This window comes from Lepisosteus platostomus, chromosome 2 (assembly GCF_059453375.1).
Source record: "Lepisosteus platostomus isolate fLepPlt1 chromosome 2, fLepPlt1.hap1, whole genome shotgun sequence".
NCBI classification, from domain to species: Eukaryota; Metazoa; Chordata; class Actinopteri; order Semionotiformes; family Lepisosteidae; genus Lepisosteus; species Lepisosteus platostomus.
Window position 1 is genome coordinate 8,708,491 of NC_142612.1, and position 6,202 is coordinate 8,714,692.

The window sequence follows — 6,202 nt, forward strand, 5'->3', positions numbered from 1 at the left end:
GGGCTTTATACTAGTCGGTTGTTCGTGGGTGTGTTGTGACAGCAGGAGATGTTCCAAATGAAACTCTCAAGTCTTCACCAGAGAACACTTTTGAGAGGCCTGCCACATTATCTCCCGCCACTGGGGCTCAGTTAGAGAAGAGTACCCAAGACTTGCACGTTTTCTTTTTTTAAAGCACAATTTGTCTAACTGAAGCAGGGCCATCAGACTAGAAAGAAAGTCAAACGGACTTGGAAACAACAAGGGTCGCTCCTCGAGGCATCACATATTGCATTTCAAAGAAGAAAACCATGGTCTAAGGAAGAACAAAACCTCAGATAAACTGATTTGTAGTACTCTCATCTCTCTGTCTGCTTCCTCTGTATTGCTTGTCTAGTTTTTCAGGTAGGTTGTGAAATGAAGGTGGAGTGTGAGGTAAGGTAACTCCTAAGCTCCAGAGTTAAGCGTGGTACTTTGAATTAGACAGGCCTGCAGTAAACGTCTAATTCATTAGATGTCTGTTGTCTGATATCTAATTCATTAGATGTCTGCACATTATACTCCACTTAATAATATAGGAAGACGTTAACATTTACTTTTTTCAACAAGGGGCAGTGAACTTCCATTGCCTCAATATTCATCAGATTAATTCTGTATTTTTATTTAATAGTGCTTTGTTTACCTTTGCTCCTAAAAAAAACAGCTGATTTTGCAGACGGCTAAGTGCACTCTTTTGCTCCTTTCAACACTTTTAACATGAAGAAGGATGAAGGGGGCCTTTACAAACAGTTTTGATTTGCAGCCTATATATGTGTATCTTGGGTTTATAATCCTACAGTAACACTCTAATCCCCACAGAAGGTTGCAAGGCCTTGGCCTAATAAGCATAATCTCATTACATGGCAAATAAAAGTTTCCTATTTATCTCCAGATTTCAAATAAAACTAATAAGGCTTATGATACAGTCACCCAAAACCCTAATCATATTTCTGCCTATCTAAAAGCAATCAGTAATTGTGTTATAGCAGAACGTGCTGACAATACCTCTGACACAGAAAGGAGAATGAGAGCCCAGCTGTACTAATTAAATTAAATGCTAGGCTGATGGAATACATTTGCCGAAGCTTGGTGAGTATGGGTGCAGAATTAATAAGCATTACGGCTTAGAGCAGGAGATGATATCATAATGGATGCAGGGTTTTGATGTGAAGAGTCTCATTCAGATTCAATGTACCATAATGTACGAATGTGACAGCTGCTTGGAGAGAAGCAGGGTTTTAGCCAAAGTACACATGAACTACCGTCTTTGTTACATGCAAAGAAACTGTATATTTGTTTTGCTTTTTCTTTACCGTAACGTCCAGAAAATGTAAAATTCCCCAAATACATACAAGGTGGTATATGTATTTATTCTATTGATTTATTTTGTGTCATTGATTGAGTCTGATTGGTTTACATTTTAAGATTCAGCCTCCAATTCTCTGCTGTTGTGAGACCCATGAATTCTCTTCAGTTGCTTGAATGCACTATATACTGTACAGTATGTGGCCTCAAACAGCATTTCCTTCTGTAAACACTTGTTTCTGTGGCTTTCTAATACAGTTGGTCCTCATTAATATAGTTTTAGGAGAAAGTTATCACTGTTTTGAGCTTGCTTGCTTGTGTTAAGACTGTTAGGTTAAAATCATTCACGTCAACATACAGTATCCCATGGAATTCCAAAGATGAATACAAAAAACATTATTTTAGAAAGTTTTTTCAAGTCTCAATAGCATAATCTATTTTCCCACAGCAATTACAAAACAACCCTCCCCCCCCAAATGAACATTAACTGGTAGATAACGGGCATGGTAAACATAAAGGAACAAAGAACATTAAACAAAAGCAGGGGTTTAATTTAATGTTCTTCGACTCCTCTGTCATATTATGGTACTTTGGCTTCCTTAAAAATTGGCTGGATGAGATCCTTGGATCAATATACTACTAACTAGCACACGGTCCAGATGGGCCAAATGGCTTCTTCTCGTTTCTAACCTTTCTTATGTTCTTATGATTCCCAGGGCACTTCACAACACTGGATAACCATGACTGATTTTTCTCCAACAACTTCATACAACAATAAAGAACAGGATTCCCCCTTTGACTGTTATTCCTTCCTCTTTTTCAGCAATCTCTTTTTCAGCCATTCCAGCACAGCATCTTAAACAGCTTCGAGGAGCTCAACAAAATTCACTTATTCTGCGATTAGTGGGCTTTCTAGTATTAGTTTTAAAAAGCTTGTATCCTCAACCTCCCTTCTTCACAGAGAAAACTGTGCACAAGCAGCTATTCACATCACCTACAACGTCATTATTTTACAAGCAAATACCCATCAGAGATTAAATATTAAGTCTTACTGACAATAGTTTATATTTACAAAATAATGCACTTTGCTGCACAAAACCCTCCACTACATTTCAAACGACACAACATTAATCATGAATTGGAATACACATTATATTATAGCAAGAGATTCACTGTTTTTCCTCCAAAAACTACATTGATTTCTGTTTTTTAAAAAAGAGTTTTGAGAAGATTGACATTCTGTTTTACAGAATTGAATAAAAGGGCCTGCAGTTACTACTTAAACAGGTAAACCACACAACTGAAAAAATATTTTAGGGAACCTACACACATACTGTATAGGAGATGAATGCATGCTCTTCCATTCATACAAAGCACCTATACTTTCTGTTCCACTGTGCAAAGAATAATATCATAAACATCTACTGTATAGTCGGTCTATCAGATAACATACAGTGTTTACCAGAATTTAAAAAATATTGTTGGAACAAAACACATTTGAAAAGTACTATATCCGGCAATTCATCTCATCTCACCTCCTCACCCTAATCATTTCTTCCTCTATATACACACTTAGATTTTTAACTACACATTTTTCCAAAAGGAAAGAGAAAGTATGTGCACTGTAGTCGGTTAAAGCTAAAGGATTTCTCTACTTATATATATTTGAAAAACTTTTTTTGAAATTGGAAATTGTTTTACCCTGAATTTCAATTCATGTATCCAATGCTATTTCTATATTCATATATTTACTTTAATATATTATAATATATATCTATATATACAACACCCACCCACAATAAACCTCACTATACAATCAGTGGGCCTCATGCTAGCACAGCATATTTTCTTGTTCATAAATTAGCATTTGCTATCTCTACCGGAGCAGCATTGTTGCTGTCACATTGGCTCAGCCAGCCAGCCTGTCCATGATTCATTATCATGGGAATTTTTGACAGGATATTAAATTTCCTAATCCTGAACTTTCCTGACTGACCCCTCACTGCTAAACAGACAATACAGATTCTGCCTGCATAGCGTTTTCCTAGCCATCCCCACTCCACAAGCTATTTTTTTAGCTGTGTTAGGAGGTTTTCCAAACCTGGAGAACTGCAGGGTTGGGAGTAAATACATGTACGTGGAACTTTCACGTTTTCTCGCCTGCTGCTGATAATCTCTGTTAACACTCCATTCCCTCAAGCAAAATTCAAAGTAGCCTGTAATTGTGTAAAGTCACGTAAATAATATTAGGCCAAAAAAATGTTTTGCTTTCACTTAAGCCATGAAATAAGGAATGTTTAGTGAGAACCAAGGATGTAAAGTAGTGCATATTGTAATTCCAAATAAATATGTTAAATTAGACATAATAAATAAATACTAACGTGCATTTCTTTAAATTGTGGGGTAATGTTGACTACTTTAAAACAAAATAATGTATCTTTAACAAAAAAACAAACACTAAAATACTCCTGAAAACTGTACATTTACCCTATCGGTGGTGCTTAAAAAAAAGCTGACTATTAAATTGCCATTTAACATTCGCCCAACAGCAGAAGCTGGTGACAATGTCTCAAGCTTGTAATCTCATTTAACCCCCTCCTGTCATACGCTGGCCCACCCTGCCGGCATAATGCACAGCAAATTAGATCTGACACGGCAACAAGAGAAATAAAAAGCTCTTTAGCTAAAAAGTCAAGCCACAGTGGGCGACCCTGACCTTCAGCTCTCCCCACTCGGCCCACTCCTTTCTCCCGAGGCCCCCACAGATATTTGTGAGAGGGCAGGCACTGAACCTCGGCCCCGAGGCAGCGGGATTTCCCCTGGGCCAAATTAGGGTGAAATATTATTTTCCCCCCTTAGACAATGGAAGGAAATTTCAGCTGTGCAAGCCGGAGCCTTTTCTTTTAGTAATAAAAGATGAAGCGGCAATTGTCTGGCCTCAAACTCCTCCACACTCGATATCTGTCCTTCCTCCTGCCGCGTTCGGTGGCTTAGAAGCAGAGGGGGCAGCCCTGTAGGATGGCCATGCAGGGCACTGTGTACTCCCGACTCCTTGCATTTTAAATGAGGTCACCTTAGAGGGTGGCTGTGGCCTTCAAAGCACTCTCCTCTACCTGCCATTTACTTCTGATACACTTCCTTTCTTTCTTTTTTTCTTTCTTCTCATAAGCGTTTCTGACGGCTTCTAAGATCCCTTTAGAAGACACAAAGAGAGTCACCTCTGGGCATTTCTTTAACTCTAACCTTTTTTTCTTCCCCCCCTAAGAAGATGCGCGCTGTTAAAATGGCATGCAACTCCTTTACTGCTGTCGGACATGGGAAATGTATCATTTCAAAACAAAAAATGAATAAAAAAGGCACAGACAACCAAGGGGGAAAAAAGGGTGAAGACGAAAATGCGAACCTTCCTCCGTGAGAATTATCTTCTTATTTTTAGATTTTTAAAGGTTCAGCACACGTGTTTTTCTTCTAATATTCACAATAGTATTGTGTGCTGTTGGTAAGGATGAATTACTGTTCTGCTGTCTGCTGTTTGTGCAGAAATAAGTTTTAATGGGTTTCATGGAATTGTATTTTAAACCTCAACTCATTACTTCTCTTAGTCTTAGAAAAACAAACAACTATGCTAATTTGATAACAGTTCATTTCTTCCCTTCTGACTTTTCGAGAAGTACAAATCAAATACATTTATGCTAATAAGTCTTCATTCAAAACGTTAGCCTTTTGTTGGGGACAGCAAGCTAAGGAATTATTTCCAGTTCAATCAAACATATGAAAAAGGTAAATGTTTATTGTGAGTATAATTATGTATACAAAGTTCATCCCATAGTAAAAAAAAAGGCTTAACAATGATCACCTCAAGTCTCCCCTTGTGATCTACACCTTTTATACTCCTTCTGCTTTGAGACAACAGGTTGAATTCTAATCTGTTTCCAGTACCTGATACAACTAAGCATGACAAAAATGCCCTTTTCCATCTGTATCTTCCCATTTTTAACTCCTTCTCATGGAATTTCAAGACCAGATGTGTCACACTATGCACAAATATAATTTAAAAGTCCTCCCGATGCAGGCCTTCGGGCTGACTACCAAGTTCCTGAAGCAGTGAACTAACTTACAGAAGAGTAATCATCTGAATAAAGAAGATAAATTACCTGTTCAGTCTTGCCTCTCCAGGGCTTCTGTCTCCCTCCTTGTGCAGGAAAGAGAAAAGTCTCCTGTAGCCCCATTTTTGCTTTATTCGACTTTAAAGCCAAAGAAATAAAACTAGAAAGTGGCAGACAAACCAAGTATATGCTCGCCTTCTACTTCCCTCTACCAGACTAGTGACTCCCTGACTGCCCGAGCCTCTTAGGCAATGGAGTGGTTTATTTAATTTGTCAGTATAATAGAAGCAGCTGAATGAGACACAGAGAATGCACGGTGGTATAAAAAGAAACAAAAGCTAAAAGTACCACTATTTTGATTCCCTTTTTAAAATTACTTCCAAAGTGTGATATCTATTGTGAGGAATAATGCTGAACAAAGCAGAGTGTCTTGGCAATATTCACAGAGCTTATTCACCCAGGCAGCTCTATCTGTACATTCAGGGTTAGAATACTCCTATAAAAGATGTATTGGAAGGACTATAGTTCCTATTGTATTCCCAGTGTAAACAAAAAGGGGAACTAGAAGCTAGCTGGCATGCATGAACAGAAGCACGCTTTATCCATTGAATTTACCGTTATAGTGGCTCTTTTTTTTTGTTCTCTGGTCCAATTGTCTGCTGCCAGAGAATTTAGAATTTAAAAAGTGAATTAAAGGTAATGAAATAGAGCCATAGAAATGGACTATAAATAGCATAACTGTGGACTTATCATTAGAACTACACTTTAACGAC

At 37.9% G+C, this 6,202-nt stretch overlaps 1 long non-coding RNA gene across 1 annotated transcript in view; it reads right to left on the reverse strand.

Moving 5' to 3' along the window:
• LOC148675862 (uncharacterized) overlaps window positions 1-5,837 on the reverse strand; it is a 55,816-nt gene extending 49,979 nt beyond the window's left edge. Inside the window, exon 1 of the long non-coding RNA XR_015924870.1 lies at window positions 5,478-5,837. This is a non-coding gene — a long non-coding RNA (uncharacterized LOC148675862). The remainder of the gene's footprint in view (window positions 1-5,477) is intronic.
• Window positions 5,838-6,202: the final 365 nt, after the last annotated feature.